The sequence below is a fragment of the Schistocerca piceifrons genome, chromosome 1, assembly GCF_021461385.2.
Source record: "Schistocerca piceifrons isolate TAMUIC-IGC-003096 chromosome 1, iqSchPice1.1, whole genome shotgun sequence".
NCBI lineage: Eukaryota > Metazoa > Arthropoda > Insecta > Orthoptera > Acrididae > Schistocerca > Schistocerca piceifrons.
In genome coordinates this window covers 750,381,678-750,394,828 of record NC_060138.1, presented here as the reverse complement: position 1 = coordinate 750,394,828, position 13,151 = coordinate 750,381,678, and the positions used below count along the sequence as shown (strand labels likewise).

The 13,151-nt window shown below is 45.7% G+C and overlaps 1 pseudogene; it reads left to right on the top strand.

Moving 5' to 3' along the window:
- The first annotated feature begins 12,532 nt into the window (after positions 1-12,532).
- LOC124722212 lies at positions 12,533-12,650 on the top strand (annotated as a pseudogene).
- The last annotated feature ends 501 nt before the right edge of the window (positions 12,651-13,151 follow it).

Genomic DNA, 13,151 nt, shown 5'->3' with positions numbered 1-13,151 from the left:
CGCTCCCGTAAGAGTGCGAGCTTGGTGTGCATCCAGTTTCAGAGATCATGTCCGAAAGAAGAGCCCACACACACTGATCAGCCAGAACATTAAGACCATCTACCTTATATCGATATAAAACCTCCAGGTGATAGCAGCGTTACCTGGGCAGGAATGACTGTTGGATACGGAGGCACGGTGCATGCAGGATCAGTGCACTTGATTTCCCAGAGGAAGGCGCGCTATCTATCTGAATTTGACAAAGGGCAGATTGTAATGGCCGGGAGGCCCGGCACGAGGATTTGGGAAACTGCATGACTTGGGTGTTCGAGGAATGCTATGCTGAGTGTCTTCAACACGTGGCGAAACCAAGTTGAAACCTCGTCGAGAGGATGTGGAGTTGGGCGCCCACCTTACATTACAGATGTCGGACGTCGTAGGCTGGGCAGACTGGTAAAACAGGACAGGAGGCGAACTGTGGCGGAATTTAATCAGATTTTAACGCATACTTTAATGCTGGACCCAGTAAAAGTGTGTCTGAATACATAGTGTACCGAACACTCCTAATGGCAGCTCGTGACCCATACGTGTGCCATTGTTAACACCACGACATCGACAGCTACGACTGAAATGGGCACGTGGCCGTCGGCATTGAAACGTTGACGCAGTGGCAAAGCGTTGCATGGTCTGATGACCTGATCATGCCGCTGGGGAGCGCGAATCCGTCGTCATCCAGAGGAATAGCTCTTTGACATCCGTACTGTGGGCGGAGACAAACTGGCGGCGGCTGCATTATACTCTGGGAAACATACACATGGGCATCCCTGTGTCCAGTGGAACTCGTGCGAGGGAACGTGACAGCCAAGCAGTGTCCTACACTGGTTGTAGACCGCGTATACCTCTTCACGACGACCATGGTTCCCAACAGCAGTGCCAATTTTCAAGAGGGTAATCGCCATGCCACAACACCAGGATTGTGATTGAGTGGTTCGAGGAACACAGTAGTAGTAACGCACTGGGACTCTGAGAGGAATTTTGATACCAAATTGATATGCAAACTAATTAAATTGATCAGTTAATTAGCCCTACCCACCCACGCCCACCGTCCGTCCCATCACTGGATGATGTCATGTGTTTTCCTCAGCTTGCACTTGCGTTCCCCACCCCCTCCCCCACCTATCCTATCAGCGGGGAGTTCGAATTTTGGGGGAATTATGAATTTTGCGAGGAATTTCAAAAATACTGGTAATTTCATGTCCCAGAGCTGTAACGACGTCCCACCCCCACCCCATCTCCACTTGGGAATTGGCGGTAAATTCAAAATGGCGATGCCCTTTCTGGCACTGAAACACCAGTCCCCTGGGAGGAAAGCCCAAGTGCACCCCCCTGACACAATTACATCACCAGAGGCGCTTGAAATTGGCTGTTGCCAATAGGAACCCGGCATCCGATCACGTCGGGGATATAAGGTAGGCCCTGCAGCTGTGAAGCCTCTGTTGCAGTCAATCAGCCAGCATGAAGCACCAGAAAGGGATCATCCAGCACCACCCAGCCACAGCAGCAAAACAATAGGAAGAAGCTGCGAAAGAGTAAATACCCCTTGCTGAATGTCTGTGTTTACTGTCATGTGAGGAAGATGAAGTCTTTGTGCTTCTATCATAATTTGTAACGGTTTTTCTTCTTTGCTCATTAGTTAATGCGACTTCCTCCAGCATGTCGGGGTCTGCAGCAGCGACGTGTCACAGTACGTCGGAACCTCCAGCAGCACCAACACCCTGGGATCATGTCGCGCAATTCGTCAGCTTTATGGAGCAGGACAATGAGCTGTTATTATCGGCTGAAGGCACCCAGCCAGCCCCTGACTGCACCGGCCGTCCTGATCAGCGTCAGGCAGGTTGGTACTGCAACCCATTGTAAGCACCATCGTAGACTATTCCAGTGATATTACATTGGCAAAGTGAGGATATAGTGGATGACGAGATATCAATTAAGCTCTGACAAACACTGCTGTTCACTTCAGTGTATAATTTAACCGTTGGTGGTTTGAAACGTTTACATGTTAGTATAGAAGGAACTGTAGACCGAGACTGGCATGTCGTGATAGAGATCGATAATGCACCTCTAATGTTAAAGTATGGTTTACCGAGGTGGAATGGGATGAACTGTGTCGTGCAAAAGCCTACGTAAGCAGCAGTTGAAAGCTGAGTAACATCCGAGCCCTCGTGCCCCAGAAATTTACTGCGCTGTTCCAACATTGTCCAATGCAATAGTGTACAATGACTCTGAACAACAAACTTGTTCGGTCTACAGATGGTGCTCCCCATTGTGTTGGAAAGACTGAACAGATGGCTGCCTTGTGTTAAAGCTGTGTATAGAGACACTGCAAAGTATCTAAGTATGAACAGTGTGCATGTAGAAGTCTTCGAACAGTGGGTCGGTATGTTGCCCGCGAAAACTAATGTACTGCCAATAAGTTTGAGAGAAATACATGCTGAATTCTGTGCTTACAAAAGGGCTTTATTTTCTATATTCTGTACAGGCGTTAAGATGATGAAAGAACCTGTTGACGTAATGTATGCTGTGTATGACTATTGAATTAAAATGTATATAACCATGTATGTTTTTTTTACTTCTTATCTCTCATTATATTGCAAGTACTAAAGCTATTGCCATCAGTGTTTTTACTGCAATCATCCAACAGCAGAGAATAATGTCATTTGAGTAAATTCTCTGTAGAAGCAAATTCAACGACAGAACCTGATATAATCGGTACCATGGTAGGGCGTAGTGTTCATTATTTTCTACAAAAACCCACTGCAAGCCAGTACCTGAAGTAGTAGGTATCATGGCAAGGTGAGTGAAGCATCAAGACTTTGTTGTAAGCGACTGGAGCTATGACTTTATGCAAGAAGACCTGAAGAAGAAAGGCATGCTCCTTCCCAACAACATACATACAATAATTGGAGGTCCGTCCAATTGCGGGAACACAAATGTTCTCATGTCAGGGCTCACACATCCGGACCGAGTCCACTTTGAGCATGTATATATATTTGCAAAAACTTTCCAGGGGTTGTTGGTACCCTGTTGGACTACTATATGCCGACCAGGATGGCCGAGCGGTTCTAGGCCCTACAGTCTGGAACCGCGCGACCGCTACGGTCACAGGTTCGAATCCTGCCTCGGGCATGGATGTGTGTGATATCCTCAAGTTAGTTAGGTTTAAGTAGTTCTAAGTTCAAGGAGACTGATGACCTTAGAAATTAAGTCCCAAAGTGCTCAGAGCCATTTGAACCATTGTTGACTACTATATGTCAAGAGCTTGTGACGCCCAAGGTGCAACTTCGGACTGCCTTTGTGGAAGGTATCTTCATTCCAATCCATAAACCTCGTGGAGGATCACATATTACAGGCTGCAGACCATCTTCACATGCCTACTGGCAGCTCGAATTAGGCGCATGACTTCTCGCGTCCTGTCAATGGATGAGGCATCGATCGGTGGGACGCGTAATATCTACGCCATACGTTGCTGCTACAGAAACCTGATTGCCCTCGCTAAGGTGCGTCGTGCGCCCATAGTGCTGCCTACAAAAGACTTTAATCAAGCAGTCCGCCCCTGGTAGCTGAGTGGTCAGCGCGACGGAATGTCATACCTAACGGCCCGGGTTCGATTCCCGGTTGGGTCGGAGATTTTCTCCGCTCAGGGACTAGATGTTGTGTTGTCCTATTCATCATCATTTCATCCCCGTCGACACGCAAGTCACCGAAGTGGCGTCAACTCGAAAGACTTGCACCACGTGAACGGTCTACCCGACGGGAGGCCCTAGCCACACGGCATTTCCATTTTTTAATCAAGCACTTTACTGCGTAAATCAAATGTACTGGGTGATCAAAAAGTCAGTATAAATTTGAAAACTTAATAAACCACGGAATAATGTAGATAGAGAGGTAAAAATTGACACACATGCTTGGAATGACATGGGGTATTATTAGAACCACCCCATATTGCTAGACGCGTGAAAGATCTCTTGCGCGCGTCGTTTGGTGATGATCGTGTGCTCAGCCGCCACTTTCGTCATGCTTGGCCTCCCAGGTCCCCAGACCCTGAAGTCGCAAGTGTATCGTAATCGACCGACATCTCTAGGGATGCTGAAAGACAACACCCGACGCCAATGCCTCACCATAACTCCGGACATGCTTTACAGTGCTGTTCACAACATTATTCCTCGACTACAGCTATTGTTGAGGAATGATGGTGGACATATTGAGGATTTCCTGTAAAGAACATAATCTTTGCTTTGTCTTACTTTGTTATGCTAATTATTGCTATTCCGATCAGATGAAGCGCTGTCTGTCGGACATTTTTTGAACTTTTATAATGTTTCGGTTCTAATAAAACCCCATATCATTCCAAGCATGTGTGTCAATTTGTACGTCTCTATCTACATTATTCCGTGATTTATTCAGTTTTCAAATTTATACTGACTTTTTGATCACCCGGTACTTAGCTGTTATTCTTCAGAATATGCATTACCCAGGTGCTGCTTTCACAGTGATAGTGTTCCGTCTATTACATGGCGCTACATAGAAAGTGCTTGTCAATGGTAGACTGTCGAACACTTCGCAGTTTCGCCACTCTGTTTGACAGCGATGCGATCGAAGACACTTTACGGTTTAGCATTAGAAACTATGTTGTGCAGTCTGCGACACCGCCTCGCGGGATTGCGTCTTGGTGGCATCGTTTTTAGCTGCTCTGTGTATGCACATGATCTGATGTTAACTCCTCGTGACGAACATGATGTCCGCCGAGCCGTGGATTGGTCAGCCACTTATGATGAAGCTTCGAGGAGAAATATAATTGTACAAAAATCGGTGGCTTTGAATATTGGCACTAAGATGACAGCTGCAAGCGTCGCCCCACTCAGAGTGTGCCATAAAATCCGATGACTTGATATCGCCTTCACGGATGACATCTCATACACGACGACCCTTAATCATCAGAGCCTCTTGCAACATCTCCATGCTAGCTAGACTGGTGGATCGTCATCTCTGTGCTTTGGACCTCTTTCAACAGCCCAAATTTATTAATGTCGATCAGGCATCACGAATTCTGATTGTAGCGCAAAGGCTACCAATGTCTAAACACACAGCTCGGAGCCTCGTGGTGGCATTTGATTAACATGTCAGCGCTGGAATGATATTTAAGGATCGATATGACTCCCTCGCTCTTCCTAAAGAACGCGGCGGTCTTGACTTTGTCAATATTCATGATGGAGCAGTGTCTCTATATGTTGGTATGCATCTCAAGCGATGGCACCGATGCCCAGAGCCGCTTACTGAGATACCGGTGCAGTATCTTTCCTTTTTCCTTTATTGAGATTCGATTCCCCCCGAAGGGGGCGTACTGACAGCAGCTTAGCACGCCGCTCGTCAGCCTACAGCATTTTTTTTAAAAAAATGAAGATAATAAATAATAAAAGCAGACGATAAAATCGGTGACTTAAATGGGAAAATGGCGGAAAACTGTGGAACTTAAAACATAAAACAAAGGGTTGGCGATGCTAATAAAATACACAGGAAACAGACAGGTAAAATAATAGACAGACAATTAAAAAACACGGCAACAGTCTTGTTTCTGTTCGCAAGAGATATAAAAATCACACCCAGCGACAGCATGATTTATGTTGGCAACACTTTGGAAAAGTCACACAACACTGCACTCTCGCTTGAACACTGCACTAAAAAGTTGGCGCAAATGTGACACAACACATCCGAGGGCAGACGGGGGGAACCCGGACAGATGATGGGAAAGAAAAGGGGAAGGAGGGGAAAAGCGAAGTGGGGAGGAGGGGATGCCGTTCCTACTTTGGGAGGTTTTATCTAATGTGTACCTACCTAATGGACTTTCTCACTGTCTCTGTTACCAATGGCCAGTGACATTTATCGCACCCTACTTCAGTACCGGTCACCTAATGTCATATCCTACCGTGAAATTGGAAGGTAGTAGGGCGTATTGTCAAAACGGTAATGCTAGAGTCAGATACACGTTCTACCAGGTACTTGACAGTGAATAAGGAAAAGGTTACTGCAGGAAGACTCCAGAGAATCCATCGTACCGATTCGCCTTTATGTGTGAACTGCAACGACCTGGATACAGAACACCAGCTACAGTGTGTGCCATCCGATGAGATATGGTATTTTGTTCGTCAAATTTTGGCTCTCTTTTTTTAGAAGTCTCCCACTTATGTCAAGTCCCGCACTCTCTTCTACCTGTGCGCTGTAAGCCGAGGACGAAACACAATGCTATCACGAGGATCAGAGGTCACGTGATTCATTATTTGTCAGTAGATGGTGTCATAGCACTAATGGAGTTTTGGAACTATTTAAACGATCGTCATTATGTTATTGTGAAAAACCCTAAGTACAGCCAACACTTTTTGAACTTCTTGCGGAGTATCTTCCACGATCCGCCCCGTAGCTGAATCATTATGGTAGAAAGTAAATCTGATACGCTTGCACGTAGGAGAGTGAACAGGCAACGGTACCTACACGTCATTACGAGTAAACCTGCCGTGAAGATGGTTCGGCGACGTTCGTGAAGTATCGATGCTGCATGTACGCGTTCCAGAAGTCTTATTTTGTTTATTTTTTTTCACGTAAGTAATATTTATCCCTCCTTTTAAAATCATTGCGACAGACACATGCCATGAAAATGCTGATTTTATTTTTTTTCGATAAATAAATGAATATTCTCGTGTGGTCATTTACCCCTGCCATACGTTTCCATTTGGCGTTGGAGACATCGTGTTCTGGCTTCGTAAAATGATCGCTGCCCACTTTACCCCCGGGACCATCTACACTACTGGCCATTAAAATTGCTACACCACGAAGACGACGTGCTACAGACGTGAAATTTAACCGACAGGAAGAAGATGCTGTGATATGCAAATGATTATCTTTTCAGAGCATTCACACAAGGTTGGCGCCGGTGGCGACACCTGCAACGTGCTGACATGAGGAAAGTTTCCAACCGATTCTCATACACAAACAGCAGTTGACCGGCGTATCCTGGTGAAACGTTGTTGTGATGCCTCGTGTAAGGAGGAGAAACGCGTACCATCACGTTTCCGACTTGATAAAGATCGTATTGTAGCGTATGCGATTGCGGTTTATCGTATCGCGACATTGCTGTTCGCGTTGGTCGAGATCCAATGAGTGTTAGCAAAATATGGAAACGGTGGGTTCAGGAGGGTAATACGGAACGCCGTGCTGGATCCCAACGGCCTCATATCACTAGCAGTCGAGATGACATTTATCTAATCCGCATAGCTGTAACGGATCGTCCAGCCAAGTTTCGATCCCTGAGTCAACAGATGGGGGCGTTTGCAAGACAACAACCATCTGCACGAACAGTTCGACGACGTATGCAGCAGCATGGACTATCATCTCGGAGACCACGGCTACGGTTACCCTTGACGCTGCATCACAGACAGTAGCGCCTGCGATGGTGTACTCAACGACGAACCAGGGTGCACGAATGGTAAGACACGATTTTTTCGGGTGAATCCAGGTTCTGTTTACAGCATCATGATGGTCGCATCCGTGTTTGGTGACATCGCGGTGAACGCACATTGGAAGCGTGTATTCGTCATCGCCATACTGACGTATCACCTGGCGTGATGGTATGGGGTACCACTGGTTACACGTCTTGGTCACCTCTTGTTCGCATTGACGGCACTTTGAACAGTGGATGTTACATTTCAGATGTATTACGACCCGTGGCTCTACCCTTCATTCGATCCCTGCGAAACCCACAATTTCAGCAGGATAATGCATGACTACATGTTGCAAGTCCTGTACTGGCCTTTCTGGATACAGAAAATGTTCGACTGCTGCCGTGGCCAGCACTTTCTCCAGATCTCTCACCAATTGAAAACGTCTGGTCAATGGTGGCCGAGCAACTGGCTCGTCACAATACGCCAGTCACTACTCTTGATGAGCTGTGGTATCGTGTTGAAGATGCATGGCCAGCTGTACCTGTACACGCCATCCAAGCTCTGTTTGACTCAATGCCCAGGCGTATCAAGGACGTTATTACGGCCAGAGGTGGTTGTTCTGGGTACTGATTTCTCAGGATCTATGCACCCAAATTGCGTGAAAATGTAATCACATGTCAGTTCTAGTATAATATATTTGTCCAATGAATACCTGTTTGTCACCTGCATTTCTTCTTGGTGTAGCAATTTTTCTTTTCTGTTCTTTCGAGAAGAACAAACGCCATATATATATATATATATATATATATATATATATATATATATAAAATTGTGGGAATGCTTGAAGTTTACAGTTTACATGAATTACCGCTCTTGCAACTCATCTTGCAGGTGTTTGTAGACTGTGAGAAAGTTTTAGTTACTGTAGGGCGACGCGTCTGTGACGCGCTGCCACTGTGGTCTGTTATGCGGGTAACGAAGTGAGAGCACGGCGCTGGCTGAGGGGGCGCGTTGTAGTTGTAGGGCGCGCGTCGCTGCCGGCTGCGGGCTGCGGCTGGCTGGCTGGTCCGCGCACATTGTGACGTCGCACGGCGCGCTGTTTACACTGCGGGCCGGACCCGAGCGGAGCGCAGGCGGCGGCGGCGGCGGCCTCATCGCGCGGCCCCAGCTGCGCCGTATTAACCCCGCGGGCTGCAGGCCGGGCCGCGCTAGCTGGGCCGCCACGGCTCCGCACTTGCTGCGGCGCGGCGCAGGGCGAGCGCAAACACGCCACGGGCGGCCCGCAAAACAGCAGAGCAGCGCGCCGCGGATTACCGCCACTCGCGCCGCCGCTGTGTGCACGCGCCCCCGCCTGCCTGCTCTCGGGGCACGTGTCGCCAGCAACGAAAAATGGAGCCGAAGGCGTGTGGTTAGAGTACTCGAATTCCTCAAAGCTGCTTTCATCAAGTCTATGAATTACCTCACAGAACTGCTTCTGGCATTGTTTACGCGTGCTTTCAACAGTAACTTTTGCCAGAGAACAAACTTTAAAAAGAAGAGCTAGACACTATAATTATTGCTCTACATTTAACTGCCGACAACATCTTGCACAGTGAGAAGTATACGGGTTTCCACATCTACATCTACATGATGCTCTACGCGGCATGTGGCCGAAGGTAGGGGAGACCAGGTCAAAACGGTCCCTTTAAGCCGGCCGGTCTGGCCGAGCGGTTCTAGGCGCTTCAGTCTGGAACGGCGCGACTGCTACGGTCGCAGGTTCGAATCGTGCCTCAGGCATGGATGTGTGTGATGTCCTTAGGTTAGTTAGGTTTAAGTAGTTCTAAGTTCTAGGGGACTGATGACCTCAGATGTTAAGTCCCATAGTGCTCAGAGCCATTTGAACCATTTTTTCGATCGCTTTAAGGAGTCCGTCCATTTACTCTGGGCAATATTCAAAATATTTAATAAATCCATTGGCTATATGTCTTGCACATATTTTGCTTGTTATGTGACTTACTTATAAACTTTTGAATCTTAAATGAAGTTTAGAATAAATGCACAGATAGTTTTAACGTAAAGGATCATTTTGCCCCTGTTCTTTGGAGTAAAATGATCCCCTGGCTTATAATTTGCAGTTTACTGCCATTCTTTGTAATTTTGTTCTTTTTTAGTAAATTAAATGCATCTGTTATTCAACTTTTACTGTGCAATGTATTTAGATAACATATTATTTTACACAACTGTAATTAGTTAAGGGGAAATGAAATTTTGATTCACTGTCACAAAGTTAAAAAATAATAAATTCAAGGCTATCATTTAAAATGCAAATTGAACAAAAAGAATACGAAGCTGTTTACATATTCAATTTCCTTTTACTTGCTAGAAACCGAGCGAGGTGGCGCAGTGGTTAGCACACTGGACTCGCATTCGGGAGGACGACGATTCAATCCCGCGTCCGGCCATCCTGATTTAGGTTTTCCGTGATTTCCCTAAATTGCTCCAGGCAAATGCTGGGATGGTTCCTTTGAAAGGGCACGGCCGACTTCCTTCCCCATCCTTCCCTAATCCGATGAGACCGATGACCTCGCTGTTTGGTCTCTTCCCCCAAACAACCCAACCCAACTTGCTAGAACATTTCTTTTTCTACAAAACACACAAATGAAGTCATTATCGTCATCGTCAACTCCAGCACATTTCTCATGAGCCCAGTTTTTACAGCCCTGACACATAATCCAACCTTCACCACTTAACCAACATAGAAAAGTTTCTTTGCAGTAAACACACTCTGGGATACCACGTCATTGACATCCTCAGCGTTGTCACTCCCACAACTCTCTAGCATGCGTGACTGTCCCGTCATCTTAGACGTTTCTTTTCCTCTCTGCAAAGAGCCATCAGATGTTTTTACATGAACTTGTTTACGTTTAGGTCTTTGTAGCCATATCTTTTCCTGTAAATCATCCATTTTTCTTTTTTCCTCCACTAAGGCATTTCTGTATGGATTGCTAGTCAGTATCGTGCGCCACCCCTGTGCCTCTTCCTAACACACCTTGGTCCTTTCATTTTGGGAACTGGAATGATTTAGGCTGGCGATGTTGAACCAAATGATGTTTTTCCTACATAAAGATGCACCCACTCCACTTGGTCCTGGTTGGGAAATATCTAAACCCGGGAGGACAGATTCAACAAAAAGTTGTGGTTGCTGAGTGATTTTCGTGTGTTGTAGGCTCTGCAGACCTACATTCCTGATTGATAGAAGACTGTGATGTGGTGTGAATTCTTCAGTTAAGACTTTAGAACTGCTTTCAGTTTCCATTTGCGGCGGCCCGCTTCTTTCCGTCCCTTTACGACGAACCTGCACCTACCTGTGAACATTGTCTCAGCAGATCATCAGTAGGAAAGCCGAGTGAAACCTAATGTACTTCGACGTAAACCAAGCTGCAGTTGAAGACACTAATCTACGTTTCGGGAGAAAGTTTTCACACAAATGAAGGGTTAGAAATTTTGTCCTCAATTAATATATTCTGAAACTTAGGTGAACAAGTATCACTGCCAAGTCCGTGCTAGTCTGAACACAGTCACTTACAATCCCTTTCACTCACATTAGTAAGTTTATGGTGTTGCATTTCCCGAAAACGTAATAGCTACAAAAACACTGATTATTTTTGATTGAGAATGCTCGCCAAATATTAAGTCTGTTGGTACCAAATGCAGTCACAGTTTTTTAGCCACCGACCTGGTCAATACGCCACGCGGAATATATGTCTTTTCTCGTCACAAAATCACTTAAAAATTCCGAAATCTCTACACGCCCATCGGAATAATTATGCCGTCACTTTACCACACTTTTGATGTATGAAACACCGTTAGATTAGGCAACTTATCGTATCCATCGGAACTACTACTACACACGTCCGAACTGTTTCATGGCTAGGCTCCGACTCCTCTCTAGAATACTCTAAGTGTTCTCTACCAGCAGAGAAAGGCGAGGGAAGAATATTGCTTTACCATTGGTCAGTTTACTCAACAGCCAATAGCAAAACAACATTCTCCCGCCTCAAACCGCGCTTTTTATCAATAACCAATTGCAAAATAGAAAACCTAACGACTGCACTTTTCTCCGACGTAATTATCTAATATGGTGAAGTTTTGCTTATGCATAAAGTTATTTACTATTGTTATTTATACCTGAATTAACTTTACCTTTACCATAAACTTACTTTACAAATCTATTCTACAAAAATCCCGTTTGTCCATATCCTTACTTCTTCGAAATGTTCCCACACTAAATCCTACTACAAACTCGTTAAGCAATTATCTTCATATTAACCTTAAACGACACTGACGCATCATTCATACTACTAAAACACATTTATAACATTTTACAAACACAAAAAGACATAATAACACTTTATGAAAATACTAGAACAGTTTATAAAAAACATTCAAACTCTCCCTACAAATGGCTCTGAGCACTATGCGACTTAACTTCTGAGGTCATCAGTCGCCTAGAACTTAGAACTACTTAAACCTAACTAACCTAAGGACATCACACACATCCATGCCCGAGGCACGATTCGAACCTGCGACCGTAGCGGTCGCTCGGCTCCAGACTGTAGCGCCTACGACCGCACGGCCACTCCGGCCGGCCCCACACACATACACAAACACATAATCGCAAAACCTTACACAACACAGAACAACACAACACACACACACACACACACAGTAAGCACATACAAGACAAAACAATGCCATACCACACTCACACACACAAAACAAAATGGCTAATACTCCCCTAAAATAACAAAATTGTCCACAGACTAGGCGACATATTGAAGAAACATGGACTTCAAATAGGATGTAGGTCAGACAATACAACACAGAAAAAACTCAAAAAAAAGGGACACCAACAGACAAATTCAACAGATCAGGAATATATGAACTCACATGCCATACCTGCCGACCAGTAAACCTAGGATGAACATGCAGGAATTTTAAAACAAGATACTCAGAACACCTCAACGCTCTAAAAAGTAACAGCAACTGTAACGCATTTACTGATCACCTAATAGCCCATGGGCAACGGCCTAGCCACAGTGGATACACCGGTTCCCATGAGATCACCAAAGTTAAGCGCCGTCGGGCGTGGCCGGCACTTGGATGGGTGACCATCCAGGCCGCCATGTGCTGTTGCCATTTTTCGGGGTGCACTCAGCCTCGTGATGCCGATTGAGGAGCTACTCGCCCGAATAGTAGCGGCTCCTGTCACAGGAAACCATCACAACGACCGGGAGAGCGGTGTGCTGACCACACGCCCCTCCTATCCGCATCCTGAACTGAGGATGACACGGCGTTCAGATGGCCCCAATGGGCCACTTGTGGCCTGCAGACGGAGTGCTAACAGCCCATAAACACTATCCACCTACAATAGCGACATCTTTAAAGATACTGAAGTCCAGCCACAGCCTGTACCACAAACTAACAGTAGAAGAGAACTTTCACTCAGAGAAGGCAAACAAGTTTTAGATGAATAGACTACACACTGTAAATGCACATTATTTAACATATTAAGGAACTACAGGAAAGCCAACACAAACAGTTAAAGGAGCTTACACACACACACATACACACACACACACACACACACACACACACACACACAAACTAAGAGAGAGAGAGAAAGAGAGAAAAAAGTTC